Source organism: Phyllostomus hastatus, unplaced genomic scaffold (genome assembly GCF_019186645.2).
Source record: "Phyllostomus hastatus isolate PE091 unplaced genomic scaffold, TTU_PhHast_1.1 phas_scaffold_216, whole genome shotgun sequence".
In the NCBI taxonomy this organism is placed as follows: Eukaryota; Metazoa; Chordata; class Mammalia; order Chiroptera; family Phyllostomidae; genus Phyllostomus; species Phyllostomus hastatus.
The window spans coordinates 1,725,683-1,737,771 of NW_025334018.1; positions in this window are offsets into that span (position 1 = coordinate 1,725,683).

Sequence of the window (12,089 nt, forward strand, 5' to 3'; positions counted from 1 at the left end):
ACTCATTCTCCACACCACCTGACTTGCCTCTTCCCCTCTTCAGATTCCTACCCACTCTTCAAGGCCCAGCTCAAACACCACTCTCTTGGGAAGCTCTGCATGCTAATTCATTCAAGCTACTTGGCCTCTCCTCTTCCAGACAGCACATAGCACATTTGTGGAATATATTTTGGTACTTGATCATATTTAATTGACAATGTAATTATATATTATTTGGCATTGTCTTCTAATTATTTAATGTTTACAAATTTTACATCCCCAAGCAGAGTGCAAAAGTTCCTTAAGGGCAACAATCTTGACTTTCCCTTCACTTATTCTGTCTTCTCTCCTCATCAGCTTTCTAGAGTGCTAGGCTCACAAAAAGAGCTCCTCCAATAAATAGGGCCTTAAAGAGCACTGAAGAGGCAGAAATTCTCAGATCATTAAACACCTTCATATCTTATTATATGGATGTATATCTACACAGTATGTTACCCTGGCTGGATGCAGCAAAAACCTCACCTGAAGGCAGCTTTCCCCAGAGCTTCTGGGAGTTAGGGGGTTCTTTGAAGACATAGCCACCAAATGACAGCTTTACCCTCCTCTCCCCATTGATAGCACCAGTTTCTTGTCCTTCCCTTCTTCCTTGTTCTCCCTGAATGAGGGTGCTGAGAGATTTACCCAAGAGGAGAAGAGGTTTAATGGCAGGGCAGGAAAAGGCATTTGGGGGCTGCTGGCAGCATTCAAGCCCAGTGTGAGTCTGTCCCTCCTGAGTCTCTGCAGTAACCATATGATTAAGCCCAGTTTCATAGGCAGGCATTCCATGCAGAGGCATAGAGTCCTGCACTCAGAGGGATCCCTGTGCTTACTGTTGTCATCTTGAAATTCTTCACCATATATGAACATTTTTCTTTTGCACTAGGCCTAGCAAATTATGCAGCCAGGCCTGCATGTGATTCCTTCCACAACCTGGAGCCCATGCAGGTGAAAGTGAAAACACAGACGGGAGCTAACAGCCTAGGCTCCTTCCCAGCTCTGCTACTTATACATGACTCATGAGGCAAGTTGCCAGACCTCTCTCAACCAGCACCCAGCTCTGTGTCACAGCTCCAGTTTCCTCATCTATAAAATACAGAATCCCCATGGTGTTTCTAGGGAGCTCATGTAAAAACATGCATGTAAAAGGTTTCATGCAGTGCCCAACACATAATAAGCACTCAACAAATGGCAGCTATTATGGGTGCTGTTGAGATTACTGTTGAGGCAGGAGACACAGATGGAGTTGGAACATAGATGATACTGAAAAAAGCTGGAGGTTTGGCCCTGAGATCAGATGCCTCATACTCCAGGTCCAGAGATCAGAGTCCTGAGTCCAGAGCTCCCTCCATTATTAATTCAACTCTCTCTTCCTCCACTTTTCTAATCACACCTGTCCTGCCTCCTCATCCAGGGCCATGTAATATCTCTGACAATTTTCTTATCATGTCTTAAACATAAATATGGAAATTTTGCACAAAACGCTTGTTCCTAAATCTTCTCTCTCACTCCTTTCCAACTTGGGCCTATCACTTCCTCCGAGAGGCTTTCTTTGACTAGCACCTCTCTACTCCTTCTCTACTTGATTCCAGGACCAGTATTAAGTTGCAATTTCCCATGCCTTGCTTAGTCCTGGCTTCCCCAGCCACTAGTGGAAGCAGATACCAATTCCCCCTAGAATGTAACTTCCTGAGAACAGAAACTGACCCTTTTGAAATGCTCTTCACCACACAAGAATGCCTCTTTATAATCTATGGGCTCTGTGCAATCCCAGTTCTGTGTGCTCATTTTTTCAGTTTTGTCAAAGACAGTAAAACATGCCTGCCCCTTTCTTACCATCTCAGCGTGATGGAAGGTATGAACCTCCTGGGGTCAGGGTTTCAGAAAACTACAACATAAACATTATTTAAATGTGCTCTGTCCTCAGCAACAAGGACAAAGGAAACATCATGTGCAGTAAAAAAGTCCCTCAGGAAAAGAGCTCAGGAGAACCAGGATCTGAATTCCAGTTCCACAACTGACATGGTGGGTGACCTGAGAAAGGAAGTTCTCCATGACTCAGTTCTTCCAATTTGGGGTTCTAAGCGTTGGGGATAATCTCAGCACATCCTAGGCTATGTATATGGCTGGCTTCTCCACAATACCTTGGGCAGAGCTGTTGTTTGTGTACTTATACACAAAGGAAAATAGAACTGACCTTAAACCAAACTCAAGTTCTATAAACTATGTTTTGATGTCCTCATCAGTCCTTTCAGCCCAAATCCCTTCTCACTTCCAATATTCAGTGGGAGAAGCAGGGAGGGCCTCCTTTCTCAAATCTTTCCCTAAATGTTTCCATCTAAACATGAAATAATTAGAATAGTAGAGTCCACTTTTGTAGGAGTTAGATGAGTTTCATTCAAGTGCCTTCCCAGGTCAATTGAACTTTAGGTCTTTAATCGGTAATAATGATTGACTGTATTCCATATTCCAATAATTATCTCTATAAATATTTTGATGGAGAAATAATTGAGAGTCCTGAAATTCCTTGTACTCATTCAAAATATTGCAAATAAACCTTATTTTGTTCTTATTTGGTTCTGTTATCTATTGCTATATAATAAACCACCCCAAAATTTGGCAGCCTAAAACTAGAGCCATTTTAATATATGTCAGAGTTTTGTGGATCAGGAATTTGGACACGGCTTAGCTGGGTGATTCTTTTGCTCCAGTTGGCACACACTGGAGTTGCCGAGTAGTGTTCATCTGGTGGTTCAGCTGGATTAGACAGTCCAAGATGACTTTTCTCGTATGTATGTTACCTTGCCTGAGGTGGTGGAAAGGCTGGACTGAGCTGGGTAACTTTCCTTTTCCCTGTAGTCCCAAGGTCTTTGCCTGTGCTTTCTCTAGTAGAGGACAGGACTTCTCTGATGGTAGTTCAAGGTTACAAGAGAAAAAGGTGGAAGCTGCAAATTCTCTTAAAGGTTAGGCCCAGAACTCTCAGTGTCATTTCTGTTGTATTCTGTTGGTCAAAGCCATCAAAAGCTAGCTAAAATAAAGGAGAAGGAGCATTAGAAACCACCTGTCTGGGGGTGGAGAGCAGTATCAAAGAATTTGTGACCATGTTTAATTCATCACAAAGGGTAACCTGATAGGGACTCAAAAGGAAAGACATGTGGGAAAGGATACCTGGGATGAAAAATGTTAGGAGAATTGCTTTATATGAAAGTTAAAGTTTCAAGTTTGGCTGAGGTCCATGAAGAAGGTAGTAAATACCAGATATCTGCCCTGTCTCCCACCCCAAACCCAGCCTACACTAATCAGATCCCAGGAGTTGCCCTCACTGGATAATTCAAAATCCAGCCTGTAGTCTAGAACCCAACTCTCTTCTAGAATCCTCTACCCCCTCTTCTAACAACTCCTGTCTTCTCCTTTGTTGTAATGAATTCAGACCCTGTGCCCCTTAGTCTTACTATTGTATATCCCAGGACTGATTTCTCTAACCAGCATCACTACCTTCCATTTCATGGCCACTTACTTTGTACCAGGGTCTGTGCTGAGCGCTTCATAAGCATTATTAGACTGACTCCTTGTATAAAGCTTTACTCTCATTTTACAGATGATGGAATTGAGGTTCAAAAAAAGTATGCAATACATTTAAGCTCAAGTGGTCCAGCTTAAAAGTACAGGCCTTAAGCACCATGCTAAACATCTCCTCATCTAATTATCTACTGTTTAAATAAATCATCCATATCCTTATGTCTGGATCTTATATTCTAGGCACCCACAGTCAGTGTGGTTCCTAAACCCTTAAAGGAGGGAATGCAAGAAATAGCTCTGTTAAAAAGTTATGGTCAACATTTTTGTGTCTTAATTTATGTCATGGTATGTGGATCAGTGGTGAGGATCAATCTATACATAATACCATAGAAAACCGGTTACAGAGAGATAAAAGAGAACTAAGCAGAAAGGAAGGAAAACTGGATAGTTTATTTGGCAGTATAAAAGCATTGAAGTTACACCTCTCTTAACTGGAGGTCAGGCTCTGACTACCTCAGTTCTGTAGAATGCAGCACCAAATCCAAAAGTGAAAGAGGCCTTTAAACACACAAAATAACTGACATAAATCTCTTGAACCAAAGCCAGATCCTTAGGCTTCTACGCAAACTCTTACTAGTTACACTGAACAAAGTATTTAAGAAGTTGACCTGGCTTCCCAGCCCTTGGACCTTGCAGGAGAGGTGGGTGAGGGTGAAAAGCCTTCCAGGGAGGGAAGCATTTTGAGAGCAGAGACGGCAAACAACCTAACAGCAAAGGACAATAGAACTCAAAAGTAGACATAGCATTGTGTTGTATGTCACTTCATTCTAGAAAAAGGAGTGTAATGCCTCTCCATATGGTGCCTGATGGGTTTATCTTGCCCTTTCACACACATTATCTCACTTCATGTCCACAGCAAGCCTAGGAAGTAGGAAGCCAAGGAGAAAACAAATATTCAGAGAAGCTTAGTGACTTTTCCATGATCACACAGATTACTGAGGAAGCTGGGAATAAACCCAGATCTTATGATGTCTAACACAGAACCCTTTCCTCTGTGCCATGATGCCTCCTTTTTCATAGTGATGACCATGAGTCATCAAAAAGGTCAGTTTACGTTAGTAAACTCTGTTGAATAAAACAGGGAAGTAGGCAATACACTTTTTTAATTCTTCAAAAAAAATACAAACAGACAAAGTTTGGCATTTAAGATAAAGTTCAGCTTTCTGTTCTCAGCTACATAATAAATTATAGTCATTCCCTCTTTTATGCCTAATTGCCATACAGCATGATAACGTTGATGTACATTATCCAAGTGTGTCTCCTGCACTTTCTGGTACCAGTCGTGCCTCTCTATCTATCCCTATTCTACTGCTTTAATTCTATTCCATCCTCTCTCTCCTAAATTCTCACAAATCTCCCAGTTGGGATCCCTGCCTTCAGTTCTGACCCCTCAAATTTTTCCTCCACTCACATCATTCTGATCTAGCCAATAGAACAACATCACAGATCTTAGCAGCAATCAAAGCCTCACTCCACAATCCAACCCCTGCCAACCTCCACAGCCTCCCTCTTGCCCCTCCCAGCTCCACTTGGGCTCCCACAACATACCTTGCAGTTACTAAGTTTCTCCCACATATCTGGTGGCTTCTGCTCTTATTATGATTCTTGCTTTCTGAAATGTCCTTTGTCCAGCCACCTACTTGATTAATTTCTTCACATATTTAAAGACTCAAGCTTCGTTTTCACCTAGATACCTCTTCTTGATGTCCCTGTAATATCCCATCTCCATATCACAATGCACCTATCCTTGCATGTATCAATTAGGACACTTCTGGTTTTAGGTAATAGAACTCCACTCCTAAAACAGCTTAATGAATAGGGCCTATTGTCTCTTTACCAGTAGTCTTGAAGTATATGGTTTCAGAGGTGGCTCAGTGATGTCAGAGTTCTAAGTTAGCAGCTCTACAATTCTCTGGGCTCTTCCACAATATGGTTGAAGTGTTTCCAAACTCATATGATGATATTCAAGATCAGGGAAGATACATGAGTTTTCTAAGGCTCCCACACTAAAGTACCACAGACTGGGTGTCTCAAACAATAGAACTCTATTGTCATCATTCTGAAGGTTAGAAGTTCAAGATTAAGCTGTAGGCCAGGATGGTTTCTCCTGAGACCTTTCTTCATGGCTTAGATGACCATCTCCTTCCTATGTCCTCACATGGTCTTTCCTCTGTGAGAGTCTGTGTCCAAATTTCTTTTTCTTTATAAGAATACCAGTCAGGTTGAATTAGGATCCTCTCTAATGGCCTCATTTTAATTACCTCTTTAAACACCCTATCTCCAAATACAGTCACATTCTGAGTCACTGAAAGTTAGGGCTTCAACATGAATTTTAGGGATGACACCATTCAGTTCATAACATTAAAAATGCAGGGATAGAGTTGCCCTCTGGGACTCTCTCTTTTCAGGTGAAAATCTTTCCCAAAATCCTCCCAAGCAGACTTACATAGCAGGGTTTGGTAACATGCCCTTTTGCTAGTTTACAAGGGAGTCTAGGAAAGCATGTTCACTTATATAATAGGAAAGGGGCTCTGCCAGCTGGAAAGAAAGTATCAGAAATGGTAATTAGGTGGGTCACCAAACTGCCTGTTGCACTACACTTCACACTGTGTCAAGCTTGTTTGCTTTTGCATTTACCTCTGCCTTTAGATTCCCAGCTCTTTGAAGGAGGGACCAGCATTTCAATCATCTGTGTGCCCTTAGTGATTAGCACAGTTCCTAGCTCATAGAAGGTCCTCAGCCACCAATATCTATTAAAGAAATGAAGAAATAGAATTTAATGAACTAGATGAACCTGTTCATGTTATGTTTGATTATGACATTAAACTCTGTTCATATGTTTGGCTTGCGTAGTCTGTGGTTCACACCTTTAAATAATTGTAGGGAATATTGCTAATGTAACTGTTGTTACAATCAGAGGAGACCAAGCTACATGAGATTTGTCTCCATAATTTCTGGCATAGTACATGGTATTTAGTAACTGCTGCATGAATTGTTATAAAATAAACAATGGGCGAATTAATAGCTAATATTTAAAATGATTTTTAAAATATTATACAAACTTAAGGAGTTATTATGTTTTCTGGAAAAATGTCTTTCAGAACTACGCATCCACTCTGCTCTGTAGGTACTCACAAAGTTGGTATGTCACCAGGCATTAATATCACCTATTTCTAATGTATCTTATTTTACTAAAGAATGATCCTGATGAACTTGGTCAATAGGCCCATAATACTCAGAGAAATTTTATCTGAAAAGTAAAGATATATTCATAAGTATAAAACAGAGCTGTTTAGAAGGGTGTTTGATTTTGGATCTGTTGAGTTTCAAGACACCTGTCACAAATCCACACAAAGTATTGCTGGATTCTGGCATGTCACTTTTGCTCCATATAACCCCACATATCTGACCTTTCATGTTCTACAGAATAGGGAAGATCAAAGCACCTAACTAATGAATGTCATTATTTGTGAGGGTAAGTGATGACTGATTTGGTGGTGGTTCCCCAAATTCTGGTCACCCCTCACCATGCTAGAGAGACTCTCATAATTCTCATGTAATGCCTACTTCCCTCTCTGCATCAAGGTGAGAGGACTTAGGAAGGTATGGTGTGAATTACACTAGTAAGTGAGGAGTAGGAGAGGCAAACAAAAATCAAAGTTGCCACAAACAACTGGGTTCCAAGAGGCAGTGTATTTTGGCACCAGGAGACAAACAGTGTAACCAAGAGCTGAGTGTCCACTTGCCCTCTTTCAGACCCAAGGGACTCACACCTCCCTCACACAGTTCAAGTAATGAGGTTCAATTAAAACATTCAGGTTCAATAAAAGTTTCAGGGCTTCAGGGACAGTCTCAGGGCAGAATATTTTCCACAAGGAACTTACAAGAAACTAGCACTGTTCTGGGCCAGGCTGACGTGTAGGGACATACAAGGACTTGGTCTGCACCCAGTATCTGCAAAATGTAGAAACTGGACAAGGTGGCATGTGTGTGTGTGTGTGTGTGTGTGTGTGTGTGTGCTTCTGCAGCACACGTTCCTTGTCCCCAGGTGCTGCCCTAACAGCCAAGAAGAGGTGTATGCTAGGATGTTTTCCTTTCAAGCTTTGACTTTTTCTTCCTTTCTTAAAGTATTAGCAGCCTAGATTTTTGTGGCAAAATCAAGACCTGTTATTATAATAACAGTGATTTTTTAAATTGTGCCAATGATCCTGGTCCTAACACATTACTGCAAACACATTAACCAAGCTCATTACAATAATTTATTGTTAAGAGAAAAGTATCCTGGCAATACATGTAACTAGAAGTTCTACCTTCTGAATTAAAGCCAAAATATGATAGATTCCCACTTCCTTCTGATGTCCAAGTACTGTGTGTGAACTCCCACTCCCCTCTCCCTGCTGCTAAAATAATAACTAGCCTTATACTGTTTTCTGCTTTCAACAGTAGCTTTAACTCTCTCCCAGAGTCCCATGCACTAAAGCACACTGCTATTTGGAATCCCATTTACTTGCAACTCCACTAACTGGCATTCCACAGATTAAAGGTACAATAATTGAAGAGACACAGCAAGATCCTGCAGTGACTTTTGAGCCATTTAGAAAATATTTCATTATGTTCAGAATAGTTTAACATCGGCATATTAATATATTCTGCAGAGGTGTTTTTCATGCTTGGTCCAAGGAGAGTCTCTATGTCATTAAATTATGCAATAATACAGTCTAATAAATTAAGACAATATAAACAGTCTGGAATGAATAACAGACCAAAACCAACCAAATGAAAGTGATGAGAATTAACATAACTGATGTAGAGTCTGGCATTTAAGTTTAAAACTACTTAACAGAAGAAACCTGGGTTAATAGTTCTTGTAAGAAAATATGGGGATTTTGACTATGTACTCAGCAGTGTAAAATGGCCTCTAAAACAGTCAATCCTATCCAAGGCCATCTTTGAGAAAGAGAGTCCAAATCAAGGAGACAATGTTTCACTCTCTATATTGGTAGTCAGACCAGGTCTACGGAGGACCATGTCAAGTTATTGAACCCATATTTGAAAAGAAGCAGCACTAAGGATGTTTCTTCCAGCAACTCCTTACATAAGGTATAATAATAAAACAAAGTACTTAAGTACCTACCACCCAGGCAAAGATGAGAAATTACCATATCTTAGAAGTCTTCTTTGCCTCTCCTGACTTCATACAAGTTCAATGTTTAAATCACCCTAATTGTAGAAAGTTCCTCCTCATATGGAGCTGAAATGTGTTCTATTGACACACCTACCCATAATTCCTAGTTCTGGGTACTGGGGCAATGCAGATTCAATGTAATGTTTTTGCCATGTGACTTTCCAGTTTATGGGACAATGCCCCAACCACTGACCCACACAGGCCAGGACAAGGTGGCCTACTTTTAATTAATTTGATTCAAGACCTCACTACATTGTTTACTACAACCATTACTAGGGCTTATTAGACTATGATCATCAAATCTCCATTACAGTGATTATGATTTTTATTGGCTATTATATAATGAGAATTAGGTAAGACAGTCTCTGTCCTTTTGGGATTACAAATGTTGTAGACAGTCACAATGAAAACACAGTGAAAGTCAGGTATGAACAGTGTATAAATACGAAAGACAGAAAAAAGTTTATGTGGCAAACAGGTCAAGCTTTCAGGTCTTCTAAGAGTAGGGAACAGCCCTGGCTGGTGTAGCTCAGTGGATTGAGCGTGGGCTGTGAACCAAAGGGTTGCCATTTGGATTCCCAGTCAGGACACATGCCTGGGTTGCAGGCCGCGTCCCCAGAAGGGGGCACATGAGAGGCAACCACACATTGATGTTTCTCTCCCTCTCTTCTTCCCTTTCCTTCTCTCTAAAAATAAATAAATAAAATATTTTTTAAAGAGTAGGGAACAAATAAAGAGTCTTGAAAAACACAACCTAGATAGACCAAGAGAAGCTAGCCCTCTGCTCCAATTAACTTCAGCAAGCTTCCTGGAAAAAGTGAGCCTTTAGAAATATACAGATTCTGTCAATCAAACATTTGGTTAGGGGAACCTGGCTCCTAGGCTGCCAGGAAAAAAAAGAGAGGGGGGCGCAAATAGTTTAAGTGGCCATTTCCTCATGTAAATAAATACTGTCCCATGCGGTTCCTTCATGATCTCTAACTACCCTCTCCACTGTGCCGATTTGAGATGGAGGAACCAAGACCTAAAAAAGGGAAATGAGAGGAAGGGGTATTTGTGGACTGTAATGGATGTGGAATCAGGGAGAGTCCTTGAATCCCCAAGTCACTGCTGAGTAAACAGCCAGGCTCAGGGCTCTGTCTGGTTGAGTTGTGACTTTGGACAAAGTTACTTCTGCTTTGGATTCAGTTAACCTTTAATCTGGGGATCCCCACTCATGTTACTGACATTAACTCCTTTACCCTCACAAGAACATTGAGTTGATGGGAAAAATAAACCAAAACACAAAATCTTATGAGCTACTTGAGTTCAATATGGTAAAATGCAATTAATATTTTGTAAAAGTTTATTCTCTTGAAATAATTTACCTTCACTTTAGAGAAAACTGAGTCACAAAGTGTAGAAATAAGTCAATTATGAATACACCCTTCAGTGTTTGACTTTATCGATATAAATAATGTTTTGATGTTACAGTATTTTTCTTTCTGGAATAGTCAATTTATTCCAGGGAAACTGAGACACAGAGTAATTGAAGTGTATTTCCTCTTGGTAGGCTGTATAAAATAGTGCCTAGATGAAAAACTTAAGAACCCTAATTCTCAAGGCAAAAATTTTTGTCTGTTCGATTCATACCCAACTTTGAAACATTAAATTCACTCAAAGTTTGTGAAAGTAGGTGATAACTGCTGTAAAGTTTGAGTTCTTGATACCAAGTACAGTGGGGGGTCTGGGGTGGTAGCCAGATTAATCATGATCCTTGACCTTTGTAAAGGGTTTCATACTTTACAAGCACTCCTTAGCCCTTATTACACTGTATCCTCATCAAGGACATCATTAGTGTCCCCTTTTTAAAGATGAAGATGAGGAGGCCAGAATTCAAAGACACGTAGCAGCTTGTCAGGGAATATGTAGCAGTTAGCAAAGGGCAGAAGTAGGACTGAAACTCAGGTCTTCTGAATCCAAATGCAATGAGACATAGTTTGGGGAAAACAGTCTACCTATTTTTTATTTGGAGACTTAGAGGAGACTGAGGGAGGTGGGAAGAAGCCAGTGCCAGTAACAATCACCTCAGGAGCCACAGAAAAGGAAATTATCATCATTAGGCATTTCAAATGATGACATAGACACTGCAGGGATCTACAGACTGTAACTTTAAGCTCTGAGGGTCTGCAGTCTAAGACAAACACACTAAGAAGAACAAACATGTACATGATACACATATAGTATATGCTACAGCAAATCTACCATAGTAATATACTACGATAGTAGAGAGGAAGGCATTTATATTATATATGTGGGTGGGCAAAAGTAGGTTTACAGTTGTTCATATGAAAAATTACACATTAATAAATAATAATACAAGAATAAACTCCATGTTTCATGTACTCACAACTGTAAACCTACTTTTGCCACCATTGTATATGGCCAGGTAAGTTTGAATATGAAGAATATAAGTGTATAAATGAAAAGAGGAGCAATAAAGATTGAGCCAGGGAACACACACACACACACACACACACACACACACCAATCCAGGAAGAGCTTTTGAAGAAAAATTAATTTTAGATGTTCTTTCTTTTCTCTTTTTCTAATTTCAGAGGCAATGGAGTACCATGTTGCATGAGAGCCAAGTTGGGAGCATGAGATTTAGAAAACTTATCCTAGGTATATGGAACAACTATAAAGATGGGTGGGAAGTGGGGCAGAGGGCGGTGTCAGTGGACAAAGAAGGCTTTGAGCAAGTGGAAATTCAAGAGAGATTACAACCTGTCTTGACTCCTAGACCATGCCTAAGTGTGTTCCACACCCACACTTTCAGAAAGCTCATGCTTTCCATATTTCAGGAACAAGAATAATCTCCACATTGTGGAAGTCGGTCTGCAGGAGATGAAGTAGGCAGCAACACTACAGTAAAGAAGAGAGTGGAGAGGGACCTTGGATACACTGGCATGAAGTCCCTAGACATCCAAATCTCCCAGATTCTACCATCACAGAAGTTGCCAGTGCAAAACACATTTATCTGGACTCACTAATTTCAAGGAAATTTCCAGTTTGCTTTATCAAACCCAAATTCACCTGTCAATTAGATTCTTAATGTAGAAACTATGTTGAGCTCTTCTGGCATATAAACATTTCTCAGTATATCAATTCGGACCGCAGCCAGGTACAGAGACCTATTTATCTCTGTTATGTTTACACAAGTCATCTTTTATAACTCTAATTAGAAAAAGCTGCAGCAGAGAACCACTGGGGGATTGGGGTGAATAAGAAAATTCAGAAAGAGTCCCTATACCTGGTTTCTAGCCCTTTG